This window comes from Larimichthys crocea, chromosome XXII (genome assembly GCF_000972845.2).
Source record: "Larimichthys crocea isolate SSNF chromosome XXII, L_crocea_2.0, whole genome shotgun sequence".
NCBI classification, from domain to species: domain Eukaryota; kingdom Metazoa; phylum Chordata; class Actinopteri; family Sciaenidae; genus Larimichthys; species Larimichthys crocea.
The window spans coordinates 14,892,087-14,916,452 of record NC_040032.1 but is presented as its reverse complement, the minus strand read 5'-3'; the positions used below and the strand labels follow the sequence as shown (position 1 = coordinate 14,916,452).

General features: G+C 40.1%; 1 protein-coding gene across 2 annotated transcripts in view; it reads right to left on the bottom strand.

Moving 5' to 3' along the window:
• flrt1a (fibronectin leucine rich transmembrane protein 1a) overlaps positions 1 to 24,366 on the bottom strand; it is a 45,019-nt gene that overhangs the window by 8,840 nt on the left and 11,813 nt on the right. For both annotated transcript variants that reach the window (XM_019259568.2, XM_010740166.3), the window contains exon 2: positions 9,614 to 9,818. The gene's annotated coding sequence lies outside the window, so the exon portion shown is untranslated. The remainder of the gene's footprint in view (positions 1 to 9,613; positions 9,819 to 24,366) is intronic.

Sequence of the window (24,366 nt, the reverse complement as noted above, 5' to 3'; positions counted from 1 at the left end):
CATGTACAACCCAGCCCGTTTCCAATAATGTTGGCATGCCGTGCGAAATGTAAATAGAAAAAGCAAAATGTGATGATCTGCAAAACATTGAAGCCCCATATGTAATTGAAAATAGCACAATGTAAAGCTGCAAAGAATCTGGGGATTTCATTGTCTACAGTACATAATTTTATTAAAAGAAGGAAGCTTTGAAAGCAAAAGACAAAGCTGAAAACCAATATTCAATCAGGCCCTCAGATGGCACTGCATCAAAAAAATCAAAAACAGACACGACTTCACTGCATGAGCTGAAGAAAACTTCAAAAACATTGTCTGTGAACAGAGTTAGTCGCTGCGTCTACAAATAAAGGTTGAAACTATACCATGCAAAGAGGAAACCGTGTATAAACCAGATCCAGAAATGTCGCTGCCTTCTGAGGTGAGGTGAAAAATCTCCTGCTGTGAGTCAAAATTAAAAATTCTGTTGAGAAATCATGGACACCGCGTCCTCCAGGCTTAAGACGAGAGGGACCATTCGGGTCCACAGTTAAAAAGCCAGCAACTGTGATGGTACTGTATACGGGTGCATTAGTGCACATGGCATGGTGGGAAGTCTGCACATTTGTGAAGGCAACATATGTATATATATATATGATATGATATCATATATATATATATATATATACACACACAAGTTTTGGAGTAACATATGCTGCCAAGTAGACGAGAATCCAAAACCACATCCTGCATGTATTCCAACAGCGTGGCTCCGTAGTAAAAGACTCCAGATGTTAAACTGGTCTGCTTGCAGTCTCGACCTGTCACCTATTAAAAATGTTTGGCACGTTATGGAAACATAAAAACAAAGGAGACAAATAAGACCCCAAAACAGTTGAGCAGCTGTAATCCCACATCAGGCAAAAATGTGAAAACATTAGACTTTTCAAGATTACAGCAAAGCCTCCTCAGTTCATACTGTATACGCTCACAGTGTTGTGAAAAGAAGAGCAGATGAACAGAGTGGTAAACATGACCCTGTACAGACTCTTTTTTTAAAACGTGTTGCTGGCATCAAATTTAAAATGAGCATATCATTTTTTTCAAAAGCAGTTTCAACATTCGATAAGTTGTCTTCGTGCTGTTTTTAATTAAATATGGTGTGTCAGTGTTTTGCACATCATTTACATTTTACACAGCGTGCCAACTTTTTTGGAAACCTGGCTGTCTTAACAAGCCAAAGATTCAATTCTGGTTTCAATAAATGACACAATAAACATTTAAATAGATCTGCCTTCGGTGCACATATTTAACTGTATAGTTAAATACAGTCCGATATGTTTGCTTGCAATTTCCATTTAAATATGTGGAAATGAATCATGATTGGACCTATACATTAACAGTTATATTGTGTATGTTACTAAATATTGCTTCCATAATATCGGTAGCAAAGTAATAGAGTAGTACAACAGCTATAGAGGGCTCGACATAACTCACAGCTGGAGATGTACCCTTATCCTGAGGGGGTTTGTGGTTGCTGATGGGTATGCAGCTCACAAGGCCCTGAAGTGACTTGATATATAGCTCTACAGCACGCTGACATGTTTTATTTTTACAGCACTATAATATGTTCTGTCGTGCCACCAGTCTAATTCCCTGTCCTCTCCACTGCAGCGGCTGCAGCCCCTGAATTCTTTTCGCTCGGTGTTTCTTCCTGCTGACAGCAAGATTGCAGGTAAATCCTTTCAGCATTAACAAAAGGGCTGCGGCTCCTTGTAGTAATATGCCCTCACACTGTGTGCAAAGGTAAGAACAGGTCTTACATGAGGCTGACAGCGTTTTGAGGGAGTTATGTTCAAATGGTACTACATGCTAACCCTGGTCAATAATTCCATCTCCTGTTACAGAACCTGGATTGAACTAAACAGGATAATTTTATTGGCAAAAATATGTTTTGCCTCCTGGCCAGTCGGCAAAGATGTGGCTCACTGGTGGACCTGAGATGGGCTGAATGACGCCTGGGAGCTCAAACAAGCCACCGGTAACAGCACGTTCATAATATAACAGGTTAGATTAGTTATAATGAGGCTGTAAACATGTTTATTCCTGCTGTGAAGTTGGACATTTTAACATAGGTGCTTATGGAGGTTGAGTCGTTCTGTAGCCAGCCTCAGGTGGACGTTTGAGGAACTGCAGTTTCACTACATTGTTTGCATGTTTTACGTTTATATTTTGGCACTAATGTTCCACACGGAGCAATTTGGCAAAGAAGGCTCTACTCGAACTGAGACCTTTCCCAAATTGGCACACTGGAACACTGGATACTTCTTGTTGTAGTGCGCTAAGCAAATATATGAGACTACTGTGTGCTAATAGTATACAGTTTATCTAAAATATATGAATTGAGACACAGCATTAGTCTTGTTGTCAAACAAATTTAGATAAAAATTGTTCTCAAGCATCCATGCCTTTTTTTTTTTTTTAGTTGTTATTGTGCTAATTAACGAAATAAACAACTGACCTACAGGCCTCTGGATTTTATCTATGACGCCATTTAAAATAAAAGACTTGATATTTAATGGGAGGTCCACATTGGTGGATGATACAGTGAGATAGCATGAGCTTGGCAGACTAGCTGGAAAGTAAACTTTAGATGTGCCAGTCCGTGTCAGTGGTCATAAAGCAGTCTTTGATCAGCGCCTCACTGGCTTCTGAAATCATCCGCACTGCTGTTTTCCACTAATGTTGCTGCTACATAAAATAGAGGAAACTAGTTTATTCTCAAGGAGAGTCAAGCTTCTCGCGTTTTGAGAAAACATAGTTGATCATTTTTTAAACGGGACTTATAAAAGGAAATTTATCTCCTGCCTTTAAGTCAAGGAGTCAGGCTGTGCTTGTCACGCTTCAGCTAGGCCTCTGATTGGATTTTTCTTTTTTCTTTTTTTTATTTGTGAGGAAAGAAGAGAGGGAGGTTGGTTAGCCTAATTGGTTAATTTTGAATTCAACCCTGACAAGTTGCAATACGAACACAGAGGACTGTGGGAGGTCCAGGACAGCCACAGAGTCACCTGACAACACTGTGCTTTGAGGGTGAAAATGAACCTTCACATCAGAAAAAACAACAGAGGAAAAAGGAAAAAGCTAAAAAAATCAATGAAAAGCCTCCCTGACACCTTTGCAGGGCTGTCAGGTTATATCTGGGAGCAATACCGGAGTACTGAGAACACCTAAAATCTCACCACCGCTTTAAAGATGTGGAAACTATACATGTATGTGCTTTTGAGTATAAACTGATCCTTTCATTATAAATCACTGTCAGGTAGTAACACCTGATTTTCACACATCAGCAGCAGCGGCAGGTGTTAGTTACACTGCAACCTCTAACGAATCAAAGAACTTGTTATGAATGTAATTTATTTATGTATTTTATATTCTTAAACATCTTTTTAACAGCATTTCTTTTTAAAAATTCAAATAAATAAAAGAGTAATTTCTGTTATCTGGATCTAGAAACTGATGGACACATTCATAGAAAAGTTAACATTCTTTGCACTCTTTCCATTTAAAGTCCCAGCTAAAATGTTATTTGCTGTTGTGACTTCAGTTTCTGGCAGGCAGCTGTCACAATGTTGACATTATAATCACAACGAGCAATGAGGAAATATGTTTAGTTTTTTTTTTTTTTGCTTTAATCCTCTCAAGTCCAAGCAATGGCAATTGCAACCAGGAGGGTTAACCATTCTAAGGCCTTTCAAAGTAAAGCTTAATTATAGGTATTGTGGTCATTTAGAAACTCTGTCACCATTAAAGAGTATGCCATAGTTATCTGGAAAGATGACAAGATGATTTTTTATTGTAAAATGTCCCACTTAGTATGTATCTTGGTGACAATTCTTAACAAATCTAAGAAATCCACATCAAGTTTATCTGGTTTATGCTGGGCTATAGTGTGTTCAGGGGTAATTGCACAGCCACAGAGATACCATGCGGATAAAGAAAAGTGTAATGGGTGAATGATACTTGTATTTATATAGCACTTTTCTGGTCAACTGACCTCTCAAAGTGCTTTTACAACACTTGTCACATTCACCTGTTCACACTCACACATGCTGCCAACTGCTCATCAGGAGTGATATAGCACTTCCTTCCTTTCCAAAGTGCTCGCAATCATACAAAGCTCACCTATACACACACACACACACACACACTGACGGCACAGCCTTCAGGGTTAGGTGTGGTGAACTGTGTCCCAAGCAACCTCTGTGGCTGTGAAGTGAATATGGAAGTGCCAAAACTGCAGTTCCTCAAACATCCACTCGAGGCTGGCTACAGAATGAGTCAATCTCCATAAGCCCCCATGTTAACCTCAATTTCAAATCAACTTTATTGTCAACACTGCCATATGTACAGGACATACAGAGAGTTGAAATTCTGTTTTCCCTCATATCCCCAGTGCAAAACAAGCAATAAACATTAAATAAATAAAATATACACAAGTGTAAAGACATGGAAATATACAAATATAGCAATCTTCCTCTACATAGTGCAATAAAAACTGTACTGAGTCTGAATTTTTATAGAACTCACCTGTTCAAATTATATTAAGGCTTAGAGTTTTGCATAATTAAGAGTGTGGCCACGATTGACAGGTTGTTTGAGCACCCAAGCGTAATCTGGCCCACTGTAACTTTATGGGGCAGCAGAAGCTCACTCCGTAGGGAGTGCCCTTGCCCTTGAGCAAAGCACCGAACCCTCGAACTGCTCTCGGGGCGTCGCTCTGTGTGGCTGCCCATCACTCCATCATCTCTCTCCACATTTGCATTGCCTTTGTGTGTGTGTGTATATTTCGGGTAAACTGTCTACGTTCCCAACTGTACTGGGGGGAGCTGGGAATCAAAGCATCAACCCTTCGATTAGACAACCCGCTCTACTGCCTGAGCTCCAGCCTCTCCGGTAGTGAAGACAACATTAAGTAAACTGATGAAGGTTGCTCTGCTGTTTTTTTTTTCTTTCCAGCAACACACATGTTGCAAAGCCATTTCCACTGCAAACCTTCTGCTCACCGCGCTCACCGCCTCCTATAAATGAATGAATACATCATGCTGATTGCACAGCAGCAGTCTCCATTCAGTAATAAGAAAAGGCGAACGGGAGCTACCTGGGTGTAACTCCATTTATATGAATTGTGTGAGAGTAGCCCAATGTCAATCTGTATTATAAAGAGAAGTGAAACAGTTTCTTTGGGATTATAATCAGAGCACAATACGGCCCAATCATGTCTGATGCATTGTGCTAATGCTGAATTAAAAACTCAAAACCTGCAATCTACAGCAGGAGCATTTGTGTCAAGCATAAATTCAGCTTAACTTATCTCTGCTGTAGCTCATATCTTCCAACATAATACAGTTTTTCACACTGAATAATCATGGATACAGCTCAATTTCTTCTCAGCCAACAACAACTAAATTCACATCCTACCACAAATCCACCAAAATAGAAAATAAAACCTGAAAATCTATCAAATAACTTTATCAGTTGGACTGATTATAGGCCAGTTTGCATCACATGCTGGTGCCTTGATCCAAGTCTACAGTATGACTCATCTTCCTGTCAACTACTTGGATCTTCATCTTCTCATCGACACCACAACCACACACATTACACATCAGATCCTACGATGTACTTTCCAAAATCAAAACATGTTTGCGCATGTCCTCATACGCACATCTTGGACATCCAGTGATTCACTTCCAGTCAACACTGATTCAACAAAAGCAGGATATTTTTCTCCTTGCTCTCTCACTGTGTAGCCTCTCGTGTGTAGTTTATCGAACAGTGAGGCTGAGACTGGCTAAAGCCTGGTTTTCTCTTGTGTCATTCTCACACTTCCCTTTACAACCATGTCTTCCCTTTACTTGTGTCTGGCCTTGTTACGGCTCCCACTGATAACACCTTGCATGTGTGAAGTGTGGGCTGAATGATGCTCAAACAAGCCATCTGTAATGGTACCCACCTGTCAATCAAAGTAGCCACACTATTAATTCTGCATAACTTTAAGCCTCAGTATAATTTGAACAAGTTCTGAGTTCTATAAAAATTCACCCTCAGTACAGTTGCCATGCATGGGGAAATTAGCTATAGAGACCAAAACTGTTTTTTGTACCAGGCTGTAAACATGTTTATTTCTTTTTTTTTATTTTTATAGATTCCTTTTTTGGCCTTTTTATGCCTTTATTGATAGGACAGTTGAAGATAGACAGGAAGCAGGGGGCAGAGACACGCAGTAAATTAGCCGTCCGATGCAGGATTGGAACCGGCGCCAGCTGCATCGAGGACTATAGCCTCCACACGCGGGGCGGCCGCTTAACCCACTACGCTACCGACCGCCCCTAAACATGTTTATTTCTGTTGTGAAGTTGGACATTTTAACATGGGGGCTTATGGAGACTGACTTGTTCTGTAGCCTGCCTCAAGTGGACGCTGTTTTTAGACACTTCTGCATTGACTTCACCTGGCCCCAAACCACCAATCTCCAGTCTCCAATCTGAAGATCAGCCTTATTTAAATGAGAACCGAGGCTTGTGTTTTGTGTTGAGCTCTCCTTCGTTTGATTGTGAATGTTAACCATTGAGTTAACTCGTATTCTTGAGGTATTTCTTTTCTCACCTGTTTTGGTTGTATAATAAATCTGAATTTCAAGTAATAAATAATTTGGTTTTTACCAGATACAACTGGTTTATGATACTTCCTTTCCCCACATAAGCTGGGACATAACATAACATCGACATCGACTGAATTTCATCTTTCCATCTGCGGTTTTGTTCTTTCTTTTCCTGCATATTTTATTCCTTAGCATTCAATCTGCAGCAGCTTCTCTCTCCCTCTTTTTCCCCTCTATATCCGTCTCTCTTTATGCAACGTTCGCTTAATCCCATTTTGAACAGCCTTTATGTCGTGCAAACAAAAATCCAAAGGCAAACAAATACTTGCTTTTCCTCTGACTGATTGAAATAACAAACGTTGGCAACAGTCAAAATCCACTTTTGTCTAATAAAATCCACTTCAAAGGAAAATTACAGCAGCAATGCAACTTAGAAAATTAATTACGGAAGCATTAAATAAATCCAATTTAAGTAAATGTGAGGATTTTTACTAGTCACTAGTGTATGCATGCATGCTTTTGTTAATAATAAAGTAAATATGATCTTGTGTTGTTGTTCTAAGAGCTGTATATACTTGTCTTTCACCATATGAGAAATCACGGTCAATAAATAGACACAGGACGCCTCCGGGGCTCAGAAAAGATCCGGTGCAGTGTACACTTTGACTTATTTGTGTGTGTGTGTGTGTGTGTGTGTGGGCTTCTCTTGCATGAAATATCATCTGTAGGAGTGTTCAGATCTTAAAGAAAAGTTTATTTAAACTCTGAAACACTTCACAGTCTCTTTTGACTCCATATGATCTCACTTTCACCTCTGAAATCTCCTCAGGCTTCAGGTTCAGAACATATTGCATTTTTCCTGATTTACAAAGTAAATTTATGAAAATTATGTATTAGAATTACAAAATATTAGCTCATATCTGGGGACCAGAAAAGCAGGTACTTTTGTGCTGGCTTTCAAACTGAAAAACAAATCGAGACAGTCATTGTATCATGAGATACAGTCCACCTCAAAGACTTGCAGCGAGTTAGTATATTTCATTAATAGGTGCTGGCTGTTAGTGCAACCTTTACTGATTGCCTTGTTTGGCCTCCTGCCCAAAAGCAGAAAATGAGGGGGATAATCGAGCTTTATTGCTTACTGTTTAACCGTTGATAAGTGTTGGTTTGTTTAATGGCTTCATTTATCTCGTATTTAATTAGTGTCACCGTTTGAGAAAGATACAGTCAAGGTGCTCTTCTGGCTTCTATTTGCCAAAGCTTCAAGGTCTCATGACTTTGTTTATATTGTTCATAGAAATGCTAAAAGGATAAAAGAAAACTGCAGATACTTTTAGTGTTGTCTGTTCCGTTAGCTTGTAGCTCTGTTAGCTCTATTAGCTCTCTTCGCTCTGTTAGATTTTAGTTCTGTTAGCTTTGTTAGCACTATTGGCTCTATTAGTTTGGTTTATTCCATTAGCTTTTAGCTCTTTTAACACCGTTAGATTTTAGCTCTATTAGCTCAGTTAGATTTTAGTTGTGTTAGCACTATTAGCTCGGTTAGATTTTCCCTCTATTAGTTCGGTTAGATTTTAGCTCTGTTAGCTCTATTAGCTCGGTTGGATTTTAGCTCTGTTAGCTCTATTAGCTCGGTTAGATTTTAGCTTTATTAGCTCTGTTGGATTTTAACTCTGTTAGCTGTATTAGCTCCATTAGTTTTAAGCTCTGTTAGCTCTGTTAGCTCTGTTTGTTCAGGTAGCTTTCAGCTCTTTTAGCTCTATTAGCTCTGTTGAATTTTAGCTCTGTTAGCTCTATTAGCTCTGTTTGTTCAGGTAACTTTCAGCTCTATTAACTCTGTTTTCTCTTTTAGGTTGGTTAACTCTGTTAGCTCTATTAGCTCTGTTTTCTCATTTAGGTCGGTTAGCTCTGTTAGCTCTATTAGCTCTGTTTGTTCAGGTAACTTTCAGCTCTTTTAGCTCTATTAACTCTGTTTTCTCTTTTAGGTCGGTTAGCTCTGTTAGCTCTATTAGCTACGTATAATGGCTTTTAGCACTGTTAGCTCTATTAGGTCTGTTTGCTTCATTAGCTTTAACTCTATTAGCTCTAAGATCTGGTTTTTCTTTTAACTCTAGTATCTCTATTAACTGTTAGCTTTCAGCTCTGTTAGCTTCATCAGCTTTGTTAGCTCTATTAGCAAACTGGCTGCTAACAAATGTATATATACCATGATAGCGAGTTTATTAACAGCCTGAGAAGATCAAGCACATGCAACCTTACTGATGCTTTGTTGCCGGGCGGATTTGACAGGAGAGGCAGAGAGCGTGACACCTCAGTGTCTGATGGGTATCAAGGTCAGACAGCGGGGCACAGATCATTAAAACGTCTTAAATCTAACAAAGACTACAGAATAATGAGATGTCACGCTGAAAATCTGTAGTTTATGGTTTGATGTTTGTGGACATTCAGTTCTATAATCTGATATATTGTTTAAGTGAGTCAGTTGCAGATGATTTTAATTGAAATTTAAAGTCTAATACAAAAAGGTTCATTCACATCGGATGGGTTAAAAGAGCTTCACGCCTCTCATTTATTGCCATCGCACATCACTCACAGTGCTTCTGCTTCTCTAATTATTCTGAGATCCTTGAAAAACCAAGAAGGTGGTTAGACAACGCTTAAAAGTATTTCCAGAATCCAAAACAGACTCCTTTAACCATCTGGATAATAGAATATGTCATTTCGAGCCACCGTCTTTGTTTGCATTGATAAATTCCAAAATTTCTTCAGGGCAGAGATGATTGCCTAATACATTTTCAAGGACTCCAGGTATTTATTGTTCAGACAAACACTGAACGTAATGGGGCTGTAAGGTTAAAACAACACACGTACAGGTCAGTGACGCATTCAAATACTTTGATTATACGATGGTGTGATCAGAAAACACAGAACAAAAGCTACAAACTGCTCAGATATTTCAAATGACGAACATATGCTTACTTTTTGAAGTGGGGCTGCCAGGGATGAAGGTGCTGCAGCACCATTTGCTCGACACAATCCCTTCAAAGCCTGCAGACTGTATCTACTCCGGCTTCTGTCGACATGCAGTCCATAAAGTCTGCTGCGTAGCGGCACGCTCTCACTTTTTCTTCTACGTTCGGCTTTGATGTCGATGAGTTGTCACCGCTGGCTTCAGATCAGTTGTCTGTGGAGAGAGACGATGACAGCTGAGCATCAATGTCAATCAAATGTCATATTTTCTGATGAAACTGTAACTGCATTACAGATCTTTAAGCACTCGTCTTCTCTTTCCTTCTTGGTTTAGAGGATTCAAGTGTTTTATTCTTCATTTAGCGAACTTTGATTGCAAATAAATCAGATGACTCGGATGACTGAACGTGTTGTTTTATTGCCAATCAAGGAAAAATCTGAAATCAGCAAACTTTAAAGGAAATTTAATGATGTTCTCTTTTCTGCTACGCTGATGATTGCGCCACATTAGTCGTTCAGGTCGTTAAATCAAAACAGGGTCAAAGAATGGCATCAATCTCGGATAAAATATGTAGTCATAAAAAATATCCAACACAGCAACACGAAGGCTGGAGGTTCAAGGAAACAGACTGGCTCACGTAAAATAAAATAAGCCTACCAGCACCTTTGCACTGTACTGTAGCACTGTATCTTGCAAGAACGAGAACATTGATGCCTCTTGTGTCTCTGCAAGTACGCAGCTGGAGGCGGGATGTTTTTAGCTTAGCTTAGCATAAAGTAGAGGCTCTGTAGGGGAGGCTCTTGGCTCTGTCTGTTAGTTAAATAAACATTTACCAACACATCTAAAACTGACTACATTATGAATGATGTCTAAAACTCCCAACTTCCAACCATCCCTTTTTTCCCCCCCTGACGAGGCCTTGAAACTCTGCCAGCAGCCCCCTCTGCCCTGATCTCTTTCCCTTCACATTGATGCTGATCTCGGGTCTCTTTCTCATCGCTAACATCGACTGCTCTGTGACACGAAACAGCACGCCATCTTCCTTCTAGTCAGTTCAACTTACTGCTCCTGTCAGGAAACCAAACCTCATCTGATCAGACTTCTAAAAATACAGAGCAGCATTGCTCCTTTAACATTCGTATTCTTTAAGTCTTGGAACACAAATAGCTCTTTGCGAAATCAGTTTCAGAGCAAACCAAAAAAAAAAAAACAAGGACACTTGGATATTTTTGTGCCATATTTTCTAAACCCTTGGCTCCATGTACACGTCTTTAAAAAAGGCTCATTCTAAAGAAAATAAAAACAAAAAGATCTTTATTTCCAGATGGTTATACACGTTTCAAAAGATAGTTAGGCATATTACATTCCATCGCTGACATATTCTGTGAATGAGCCTCTTAAATCTTCAACAAGGTATCTGCAGAAAGTATTTATGTAGATGAGAGGTTTTCAAAATCTGACACTGACAGCAGTGCTCCTACTCAATTTGGCACCATAAAAACTATGCTAAATTGGCTATTAGCAGATCCAGTTTTCACTAGATTAATACTGAGGAACTCTGGAAAAAACATAATGACTGAGGAAATTTAAACAGTTATCTCAAAAAACTCTGCTACATATTTATATAGGAAAGCTGGAGAGATAGTGTCTTCAGAGAACTAAGGTTACAATGTGACCATACGCATTTTTTCACAATGTTTTTTTAAATTATGGACTATTTACTGTATTACTCGAGACAAGACATCACTAGAAATTGTGACCTATGTGTATCATGTTCAGATTTGACACCAACGTCTGTAGCTATGAAGTGAAGCCAGTGTGGAAGTGGCAAAAACTGCAGTTCCTCTTGTCGTCCACTTGAAGCTGGCTACAGAACGTCAGTCTCCATAAGTCCCCATGTTAAAATGTTCAACTTCACAGCAGAAATAAACATGTTTACAGCCTGGTACAAAACAGTTTGGGTCTCTATAACTACTTTGCCTGTTCATAACAACTGTATAGAACTGACCCATTCATATTTAATATACCTACCTGCCTTTGATTGGCAGGTAGGTGCCATTACAGGTGGTTTGTTTGAGCACCCAAGTGTAGTTTGCCTGCTGATCATCCACATCTTTACGAATTTTAGATTAGCTATGAGGCAGAACAGGCAGGACTCGCCACGTACTTTGAGCTTCAAAACAGCTCTTCAGAAACTTTTGGGTGACATCACACATACAATTCTTTATACTGTCGACTCAGCAATCAAGTGTAATTTTGGACAATCGGGTGCCAAGTATTTTGTCATTTGCGTCACAGCCAGAGCAGCTGCTTCAACTCTCTGTTGGGTTTGTGACCGGGCCAAATCAGCTCGCCAAACTACTAACACCAGTGAGCACTTGTCCTTACGTGGTATCTTTGCCTCAACCCTTCAAAAATCTCTGATGTGGATAAATAGTTAACACAGACGTGGATGAAAACTAGTAGAGTCAGAAATGTAATCTTGGCACTGAACTGGAACTGATACAAATATAACTGTTGCCAAATATCTACGTGTTGAGCTGACAGTGCACCCCTGGCTATGATTTAATTCCAGTATACCATCAGGTATACAGTTGGAATTATGATAATAAACAATCTCAATTTCATGCCAGATGTCACTGCAGCATACCGAGTCAAATCAAACTGACACAGGGGCGATACGAGGGCCAAGTTAAGACCAGGTACTAAAACAACAACTTTACACACCTGTGATAGCTTGGAACCAGCACACACGAGGGAATAACTGTCGTAATTCACAATGCCCATAAGGGGAGTGCCTCTAATTCATTGTAAGCACAGTGGCATATTGCAGGAAGAGACAGCAAGGAGCAGAGATTGTGCAGTGAGACATAAAACATAGGTGAATGTATTATATCGCACTTCAAGTTGTTTTGTTTTTGTTTGTGTGATTTGTGAGCACCAAGCTTCTAAAATTAATACATTTCAAATCAAGACTGACATCAGTTATTGTTGAAAGAGTTCTTTAAGAAGAAATTGTGGTACAAACGAGTCCACATCTTCCTCCCCGTGGAGGTCCAACAGGACCAAACTGTCTTCTTTCGCTACACTAAACCTCTTGGCTCTGTCACTGCATGCCATAATTCCTTCTATCATTGCGATGACACTTAACTGACCTTTTGATTCCCAGCTCTGACACACAGGTTGGATTGCATATCTTCAATTTTCTAGCTGAAATCTCCAATTGGATTCCGGCCAAACACTTCCCGACTGACCTTGACAAGACTGAGCCGCTGTTCTGCTCTCAGGAATCCTGCCCTTAACAAGAGCCGTCAATCACAATGACACCCGCACAGTCGCTCCTGCCCAGACTGACGTTTAAGTTTGATCTTAAGACAGCCCGCCGCTACAGCTGTTATTGCAGATTTGTTGCGTGTGAAATCTGCTGACTCAGGCGCAGTTGCTTGTGGAAAAAACAGTCTTTGTCTCCCATCTGGAGTGCTGCAGCTGCGATGTGGCTGAGCAACCTGAAAATAACTGCAAGACAGTTGTCAAACGAAACTTCAGAATGTACTCGGGCTTGTTTCCTATTAGTGTCGTGAAAAAGTAGTTACATGCTGAACGCAGGTCTCGTTTGAGATACTTTTAATTGTTGACGTACGCGTCTTCACGTTCACACTACATTACACTCTCAAATAAGAGAAACTTTGGATTAATATTTCCCAAAAGAGGAATTCAAAGGAATAAACCAGCCAATTTTTAAATGCAATTAAAATGCATCTGTGTAAATTAGTCAGTTTATCGTCCCTTTGTTCTTTAGCTCAACATAACTGGATAATTATGTTTATTTACATTCTTTCCAAGAGTTATATGAGAACACTGACACCACTCTTGTGTCTGTGTCGTAAATATGAAGCTTCAGCTGGAAGTCTTCGTGCTAAGCTACGCTAAACTAACTATCTCCTGGCTGTAGTGGTGTCAGTCTTCTCAACTATCAGCAAAAACATTTAAGCCAATTAGTTTTGGGAAATACACACATTCGCTGGCAACACACTCTTGTATCTCTTGTGTTAAGCACAGAGCCGGAGGCGGGATGTTTTTAGCTTAGCTTAGCATAAAGCAGAGGGGAAACAGCTGGCTTGGCTCTTGTCTGTTAGCTGAATAAACATTTACCAACACCTCTAAAACTTAGTTACAAGATGTATCTTCTTTGTTTTAGCCCTGTACACGAACAGACCAAAAAAATAACAATATTTACTTGATCTGTAATTATGTAAATAAGACAAGGTTTTAGAGGTGCTGGTATAGTTTTCACAACTTCAAACAGAGCCGGGCTAATTGTTTCACCCTGTTTCCAGCTCAGTGCTGTGAAGGGAGCAATGCACTATGCTATAGCAGGCTCCTTCATGTGACCAATGTAGAAGATAAAAGAGGCTTTAAGGTTATTTTCTTCTCTAAATTAAAACATATAAAATCATGCATCACTGTTCAAATGATCATTTTTATGAAATATAAAGTAAAGATACAGTAAGAAATCCAACCTCCAAGTTGCTTTTTTAAAAACACGCCATGGAATTTATATCAATCTTCTCAGCTTACTTTCGGGAAAAGAAAAGCAAATCAATGTATTTTCCGAAACATTAACTATTCATTAAAGTCATAATCTGCATGTCATGCTTTGGAAACATTAATATAGTGATACATTGTGGCTCCAAAATATCTAGTGTCCATGTCGCAGTCAGGCTTTGTTATATCTCTCCGTTGCTATGGTGCATTTCTCTCAGATACTGTTTGTATGTGCGTGTAAATAAAAGATTCAAAAGATTGTGTGTATGTTTTTAAATTGTTTATGCCTCCCTGTTATTTAGTGATGATAGACAGGAAAGGTGCAGAACCTGACGCTTGAAATCATTCGACACACACACACACACACACACACACACACACACAGATACCCTGCGATGTGATCAGACTTTCAACACAGCTGCACATAATGTCTATTCACTGACAGGGAGGTGGTGTTGGTGGTGGTGGTGGTGGTGGAGGAGAGCGGCGTGGACTGAGATGACAAAGATGACAGATAATTGAGACAAAACGCGCAGAGTCAGATGATTTTACGCGAACAGTTAGTTCAGTCCTTTCTTTATCATTGTCCCCGCGTTGTTCTCGCCCTTTCCTATTCAGTGCTTTGCTGTTTCACTTTTTTTTCCTCTGAGGCCCATCTCAATGACAACCGAAAGAGCATTCTCTCTTCCCTCGTTAACTGAGGAGTGCATCAGTCCTAATAAGAAAGCTTTTACACGGTTAATTAAGAGACACTGTAATGCAGTATGCAATGCTCAATTTACTCATCTCATTCTCCCACTCGTCCTCTTTAATTTCACTCAGAATCAATCTGTCGGGTTCTCTTTTCTTCCCTATTATGTGGACTTTTCTACGTCTGGGCTGTGCTTATGACTGTCCAATTTGCTCATGCGGGCTCCATTTTGAGCCTTTTTCAATGGTTTCCCCTTTCCGTTGCACTCTCTGATTGGCCATTTCTTTTCATTTTCATCCTTGATGTCGCTAATTCAGGGCAGAGGAGTGGGGGGGGAGGGAAGAGGATTTAAGAAACTAAATGAGCTGTTTGGGAAAGATGTTAAGATGATAAAACGCTGGAAATAGGGGGCAGCATCCACCACAACACAAATATTGGCAGGGGATTGAGCCGCAAGGACTTGCCAGCGAAACTAATGTAAACATGGAGGGAATATAGAGTGGAGAGGGAAAGAGGAGCTGTGAAAATAGAGTGGGTTAGCGCTGAAGTGGAAGCGGATCAGTAAATAGACCAGACACACTTTAAGGACACGAAGAAGAAGGTGTGGACGCTGAGAGGAGGAAACAAGCAGAGCGGACACTTGAAAGCGGGCGTGAGCTGAGGTTGCCGTTTTAAAGGTCTGCGCGTTTGAACATTAATTAAAAGTTATAAACTGATGAATTGCCCCGTGATGAATTGTTTCCCTTACCATAAAAACTGTGTATGCATCCCAGAGGGATAGAGGCAGGCCACTAAATCTGTCACCCATGTTTTTCATGCTCTCTGCTTTTGACAGTAATGAGCCAGGCCAGTATGATTGGCTGCTCAGCAGCTGATTAAAAGTAGTTTCCTCTAATACACGGATTTACTTTGACATTTCTAACGCAGGAAAACCCGATGGCTTCATAACAGTAATGAAAGTAAACATTTTCATTAGCTATTCATCTCTGAGTTGTTCCTTTGATTAACAAATGAATCGTTTCATCTTTGAAATGTCAAAAAATTGGGACTCATCACGGTTTCTGAAGCCCTTGGTGACTTGTTGAAGCAGCAAAGATTTCTATATTAAGAATTTATTTGATACCTTCTTAATGTGATAATGTGAAAAACAATGTGACAGTGTGAAAGTTGTCCCTCCCAGATGAATCTATCATAACAAATATATTTATTTCTCAGAAGTTTGAGCCAGAAAAAGTGTTTTTTCTTTTACTTGGTTAACACTTGCCAAAAATTAATTGGCTATCAAAAATTCTGGCAATTAAACAAGTTCTCTCTTCCCATGACACATTTCTTCTGATATTTGCAGATTAGGAATTATGTGAGTCACTGTCTCTCCCTGAGGGAACAATGATTCATAAGCTTATTTTATAAGCACCTGAATCCGAAAAATTGGTCTCAGACTTGTAAATATATCCTCTCAACAAGTGGATTATACAGTCTTTGAAAAAATCCTGGGAGGAGGAGCTGGGAATGCAGATTTGGGATGTCGTTTGGGAGGAGGGCCTCAGGAGGATCCGATCGTGTTCTATTATTGCCAGGCACCAATTAATCCAAGTTAAAGTGATGCACGAGTTTTATTATTCAAAAATTAAACTGCACAGAATCATTCTAACCATTTTCTCTCCATGTGATCGATGTAAATCTGCAGAGGGCTCTCTGACCCACCTTCTCTGGACATACTGTATACTGAGTATGTATATATTCATAGCATATTCAAGTGTTCATCTGGCATGTATATAGCTGTGTGCTTGAACCTTATTCATAGAGTGCTCCCTTCCCAAAGCATGAAATGGTAACTGCAAAGAAAGACAGATATTGTGTCTCAGTTTAAGTCATCAAGTTAGATCACTGGTGATTTCATATGGAGAAAGTGTGATATAGCATAGATGGACAGTCTTATAGAAGCCATTTCTGGTTCACCTTGCTCAATATGACAACAATCCTGAGCACCAACGAAATTCATAGCGTGCTATCCACGTCTCATTGTTTCATTGAGTACCTGTGCTAAGATCTATTGTGCTAGCGATGCAACCGAAACAATGCCAGAGAAAATTATTGAATATTTTAATAACTGAATGATCAATTTAGCATTTTCTTAAAAGCCAAAACTGGAAAACATTCTCTGATTCCTGCATCTCTGGTGTCATTTGATGCTTTTCCTTCGTTTCTTACAGTAAACTAAATATCTTTGGACTATTGATTGGACATTTGAAGAGGTCGGACTCTGAGAAATTCTACCAGGTATTTTCATTATTTTCTGACACTTTATAGACAAAAGGATTGATGAACTAACAAAGAAAATAATTGGAAAATTGATCTAGTATGAATATAATCTATATGTTGTACAACTGAAAATGGATTATTTGTCTGTCTTTTCTGGTAACACAGAGTCTCTTGAAAATAAATTAGACAATCGATAGAAAATTATTAACATTTTTATTAATCAAACGATCAATTTAGCATTTTTAAGGCCAAAATGGAAAACATTTGATGCTTTTCCTTCCTTTAGACAACAGTATACTGAATATCTGAATATCAAACATTTGAAAATGTTGGACGGTGAGAAATTCTGCCAGGTATTTTCATTATTTTCTGACTGTTTATAGACAATCCGATTAATTGACTAACAGTCGACTACGTAGTTGAATAATTTTTACGTTCATGAGTCTGTGCATGGTGTTTTAGTGTTTTTAGTTGCAGCCATACAACGGACTAAATGATTAATCAACTAACTGAGAAAATACAGTAATTGGCAGATTAATATAGAATAAATCTAATCTATATTTATTTGCAACTGTAAAATTGACTCTTCGTTTCAGCACTTCTTCCGGAGATCCTCCTGAGAAATCTTTTTTTTTTATCCGTCAAGATTTAAATGCAACATGCACTCGCACAATCGCAGAATAACTGAAGTAAGCATATATCACATCATATTGATATTGACAGCAATTTTGTATATCTCCCTGAGGTAAAGTGCCTTGTCATCCAAACGAGATTTGCTAACATCTCACCATCGATGAATCCAAATATACTTCCACGATGCGAGGCACAAACAGAAATGCACAAGGTGAGACGATCATGCATGTCGCAAAAAAAACGTGCAAAAGCAAGCCACACCGAGGCTGTTATATGACGCGAAGTGGGAGACAAATTGCAGAGTTGCAGGCCGAAATGGTTCATGGCCTCGGCTGAGTCTGATAAATTCTGTCCGCCGAGCTCCACTAATCACTGCAGCCTGTCACAGACACGCCCCTCTTCCCCAGAGAGCCGACGATCACGCTCCTGATCTCAGGGCAAGCCACAGGCCGACACACCCTTGCGGACCCCTTCAAACACTCAGCCGTGCGCTCTCTATGCATGGATTTACTGATTGTCAAAGGGATCACAATCAAAATACAGTTCAGCTTTCCTTCGCTTCCCTCGCTTGTAACAGAACAAAAAAAAAAAAAAAGATCTTTTCTGCCCGTGTGTGTTTTTTTTTTTTTTGGGGACTCGCCGGAAGCCAGAAAATGCTCACTACAGCACAAAGATCTCCATATCTATCATTCTTAATCGTTTTTCTATTCCACCCCCATCTCACACGTACACACAAACACATTCAGTGCACTCGTTTGTAAGCTGTATCAGTGTAATTGATGCAATGACTGGAAATAAACAGGCAATTTAAGTGCTGGACACCTCACTGCTCCCTCTCTCTTTCCCCCCCTTCTCTCTCCACTGCTCTCTCTCCCACCTTTATCCTCTATTTCCTCTTTGTCCACTCACACACACACACACACACAGTCACACATACATTGTGGACGATCTCACAATCGAACAAGGTGGAATAAGGGACAAGGTCAACATGCTGGGGTGGGAAAAAAAAAAAAACGTGTGAGACAGAGAGGAAATTAGGCAGGATAAGAATAGAGAAGGACAGAGGGCATGCAGAAAACAAAGACTAATCTCACAGATGACTCATGTCTGGATGGCCTGTTTAATGACATATTTACAGCCGTATGAGCACGAGAAACAGACCGTGTTATCACAGAGCAAACTATATATTTCAGCTTTTTCGATTTTTGGCCTGCTTTGACCACTATACGCTTGGTCGTTCATGTCATACAGAGGCCTGCAGCTCACAGGAGGTGCAGTTCGTTGAGGGCTTTCACCTTACAAAACGCTTCCTTTAAAAAGTCTCTTCTCCTGTTGGCGAGACGGGTCGCCCTCACTCGACCACTCAGTCGAGCGGACAGCGTTCCAACCTCCTCCTGCCTGCAGCAAGCTCGCACCACAAAAAAAAAAAAAAAAAAAAAAAAAAGACAGAAATAGCCAAAGCTGATCCAACTGGCCACGTCAATCTGACCAAGGCTGCAGCACAAAACAACAGACTTTATCTTACAGTACACTATGTCCACGCTGGCCCCCCGAACGCCACTAATTATTAAAAAGCGACATGTCAAAATGTGTACGTGCTTGTCTTATTCCCGTGTCATTATGTGACAGCATTAATCTGATCCCACTTGGTCCTGTTAGCATCATTTGGGAACAGTCATGCCGCATGAATAATAAAATGATGCAGTCAGTTCTGTATGCCACAGAGTTCATGATAAACAAGGTCTAATAATTTAATGGGTCCGCATGTTGACATATCCCACGGGCTGCCATACCGTCTGTACATGAGGTAATAGGAAAAGAAAGTCAAGCATAAAATGATACAGCAGGACTTGACAAATGGAAAATGGCAGAAACTAGGAACAGAAGGAAAAGAACAGGAGGTACGGTGGAGGTTTTCCTCCGTTCTTGATGGAAAAAGGAGCCTCTAGAGTATCCTCAGATGGCCCCCAGGGACCAAGATCATCAGGAGCCTCAAAAATTACAGTTACGCGTGCCAATGCAAGCACATCAAGACAAAATAAACATGTGCACCATTTCCATTTTGAATGTTATTTTAGATTTTGTGCTGTTTTTATTACTGTTCCAGTTTCACACTGTACATACAGACTCCTTGCAGGGGTCAGTGTGCATGCATCTATCTGCAGAGTGGACAATTATCTACAGTGGCAGTGACTGAATCAAAGGATTATTTTTTTCCCCAGAGGTCAGGTCAACCAGGTTTTATCTCTGTCATTAAAACGGTTGGTGTCCATGTTCCAGTCATTAAGTTTCCGTGGGGAAAAAGCTCCACGTGTGAATACAGTCGCGACCTTTGACCGCAGCACTGCTGCTCAGCCATATTTTCAGGACTGATGACATTTGCGCTCCCGCTGAGAAAAGTACAGTTGTCATCTTTCAAACCTGCACGCCCTTGATTCAGCTTACAGAGCAACACAACCTTGACTTGCGTCCGGACGTCACGATGAAAACATTTTGCAGAACTGAACGAGAGGAGGCTGGCCAGGTGTGTCCCAGCGGCGTTATTTTATTATTTTCTAGCTGGTGTGCTTAGCTAATCAGAGGCAGAGTACAGCGGGCATCCTTTACAGTCAAGATAACATAACAGGGATTCATAAATTTCATACCACACCTAACTTTAGTTCAAAGATTAGATCCAAAACAAGACCAAACGTTTCTATGGATGTCAGGTAAGCCTTGTTTTTAGCCTAAAACACCTTTTACTACGTCGCATATCGTAAAATGGCGAACACTACGCCCCTACGGGCCAGTGAAGAGGACTGAAGGGTCAGCAGTCGATGGAGGTATAAAACAGAGCACTCAATAAAACAGGTTTTTCAAAAACGTGAATCACCGCAAACACAAGAGGTCCTTGAGCATAAAAGTCATAAATGTGCACGAAAAATACCAGACTGATGGGTGCCATGGTATGTGAGATTAGTCACACACACGTAAAGGATTATTTATGATTTAAGATTGAAAAATAACTTGAAAAATGATTGTATGTCTTTTACAAGTCACTTCACTTCACTCAAATGTACTTCAGCAACTGCTGAATGAACTGCAAACCACCATAGGACTCACTTATTATCACCAATGTGGCTTAACAGTTGCTTATTTACACATCCAGCCGTTAAAGTGCAGCATTAAAGTAATTTGGAGTTGTGTTTCTGTCCAACTGATGAATGTAAATCCAATATTTACTCTCCTTTTAGCTCCGTTTTTGTCTCCACCAATTCTTCAATTAAATATTTGGCTCTTTAGCTGATAAATGCTGCACTACGTCCAGCACCTCCGAACTGCTGCAGCGGCAGAAAACAACAGCATGAGAGCTGGGCGCTGAAATACCAAAACAATGTCCTGAAAGACGCTAAAGCGCTCTGTAGAGTTCAGGGAACTGCTGTGTGGGCTTTCACATAAAAGCCAATCTGTTGTTAATGTAACAATATTGATCGTAGCTGCTCTAATCCTGCATTCATTGTACTCAATAAACAATAGTAATTACATTATCATGCAACAATAACGGGAACTCGGAACAAAAGAAAGACACACTTTAAGTTTCAAGTCTCAAGAGGCTGCTAATTGATTTTTAGCCACACTAACGTCACGATTTTGCCGTCAAATGTGGTGCAGTCATTGATGTTACCCTCAGGACAAACTGAAATAACTTCGGCGAACTCCTAACTTTTCATCTAGCACTACCATCAGTCCAAAATCTTTGATTTGTCTACTACATGGCTTTGGTTTTTAGCCTCTGGCTGTAATTAGCAAACGTTAGTATGCTAACACACTAAATTAAGACGGTTAACATATGTGACCTGCTCCATCATTTTGAGTGACTTTGACCCAGAAACACATTTTGAGTTTTCTGCACGTCTGTGAAAGAGAGAAGGCTCAGCTTTGTGGCGAACATTATCACAACTTGTTTCTGGGTCAAAGTGACTCGAAATGATGCCACGGGTCACATATTGTCACGGTGTCATTGTTAACGTTTAGCTCAAAGCACCAATGGGCCTAAATACAGCCTCGCAGAGCTGCCACAATAACTGTAGACTCTTATGCTGGGCCTCAATTCACATACTTCCATTGTTACAGAGCATGCAGTGTGCTGGGAGCTCCTGGATGGTACGCTCATTAGGTCAAACTGTTGAGTGTGAAACACTTGAAACTTCTCGCCGTCAGGGCGTTGCCATGCAGTGTGAAAATGGCTGCCGACAAAGCTGCTGGAGCGGAAGCGGTTGTGGTGAATAAAAGTTAAATAAAAGTTTTATATTTACAATTTGGAAGTCAAATGTTGGCGCTGATGCTTTGGTTGCAATTTGGCGAAAAAAGGAAATAGAGTTGTCATTTCTAGTAAGTGCACAACAGCCATACTCAGCATCAAGAAACAACGTTGTAGCCATTTTGAAGCTCAGTGTAACCCTAACCCTCCCGACTGATCCAAACTAAGACGTGGATCATCGGTGGAGCTGAGGCGGGCTAAATAAAGTCTGGGTGCTCAACCAAGCCATCTGTAGCAGCACCTACCTGTCAATCAAAGCGGCTATGTTCTTAATTTTGCATAACTTTAAGCCTTAATATAATTTGAACATGCGAGTTATATAAAAATTCACCCTCAGTACAGTTGTTGAGCAGGAAAATTAGCTATAGAGGCCAAAACTGTTTTTTGTACCAGGCTGTAAACATGTTCATTTCTGCTGTGAAGTTGGACTTTTTAACATATTATGGAGATTGACTCGTTCTGTAGCCAGCCTCAAGTGGACGTTTGAGGAACTGCAGTTTTTTTTTTAGCACTTCTTGCATTGGTTTCACTTCACTGCATTGCATTTAGTCATTTAGCTGAAACAATCGGGGTACAAGTGAGACTAGGACATGTTAGTGCAGCAAAAAAGTACTGTGACAGTACTAGGGAAGGATAGATTTAGCATGTCCACAGAGGTTTCCGCTTGGGGTGTACTCAAATCGAGACAACACTACTACTAGCACACTGTGGGAGGAAGTACACAGTGTACTACATACAGTAGAAGTATCCGAATTGAGACACAGCATTAGTCTTGCTATACTGTATGGAAATGAATGGCTTTGGGGCCTTAAAGCATACATTACATAATTTGCAGTTCCCGGTAAAATAAGCAAAAACACATTATTGTTACATACTATTCCATACCATGATAGAAATTCTTGTCATAATGCATGTTTTTCTTTATTCTCACTGCCTGCCTACGTTCTCTCTATTCCACTGAAAGCTCTCTCTGCTCTCTGCCTTCCTCTTCCTGCCATGCAGGCTCATTCTCCCTTGAAAGACTTCACTTCTTGATGGCGGCATTATCACCACATCCTCCTGACAAACAAACCCCCACTCATACAACAAAAGCACACTGACGCACACACACACTTGCACTGTACATACACACACACACACACAGACACACATACTGCGTAGGCTCTCTGCAGTGCCTCTACCTCATTGACCACAGTATAATACTTCATTAGCTATATAGCAGGTTTTACCATTCTAAGTGAGATTAGCTTCCTTTGTCTCCTTTTAGCCTCTGAAAAGCTCCCCGCAATAAACTTTCTCTCCAGTCACAAAAGCCAATAACCTCAATGTCAAGAAATTTTATGTTTTCCTGGCATTTTTTTTATTTTTTATTATCAATTTATTCCTTTATTCTCAGAGTGTGTGTGTGTATTCTGGAAGCGATCCACGTCCATATGACTGATTGTGACTCTGAAAACTGTGACGTCGTAAAAAAGCACATATGGACGACTCCCAGAGGAGTCGAAAATAAATAAATAAGAACTCAGTTTATTAGTTAGAAAACAGAGAAAACAGATACGTGTATAAAAAAGCGTATAATGCAATTTTCTAAAAAGCTCATAAATCATAAGATGTACTGTAATGTGTTTATATATTTAACAACTCTCCTCTATAATATTAAACACGCCCAGTATTAACAATCAAACTCCTTAAGGCTGTTCCATAAAGGGCAGCCATTTGTCTTTCTGCGCAGAGGAAAAGTTAAAAAATTCAGGAGGCAGACGGGGGCCACAGAACTCCATTTTAAACCTTCTGAGAAATTTTCAGCGCAATTGATCATCGCACTTCATTTCACAAGAGCACAAAGCCTGAAGCGCAGAGAGAGGACTGCTCGGTGGCAGGAGGAGGGGAAGGAAATCAGAAACAGTAAACCTGTCCATCTGGGCCCCAGTCTGTGTGGGCTGCTGGTTATTGCACCCTGACAGGGCGTCCACACTGTGAGCGGCTGATGTGTCGCTGTAATCTGACCTAGTGTGGGCAGTGCAACAGATTGCTCTGATTGCTTCTATGTTCTGGTCCTGAGCAGCAACAAAGTTTAAAACCGGCAAATTATTGCTGCTTTACCATTGAAATTACCATAGCTGCTGCACGCAAGGCGCTAAATGGGAAGCATTAATCTGAAACAATGTGTTTGACACAAGAAAAATAAAGCTGTTTTTATAAAATACTGAGCAGGAAATGATGATGTGGGTCATATAGGTAAATTTATGTTAATGCATGAACCACAAGAAGCACTTTCTGTATGCCTGCAAAGAGGAAAGTCTCAGCTTTGTGGCTATAAATATACTAAA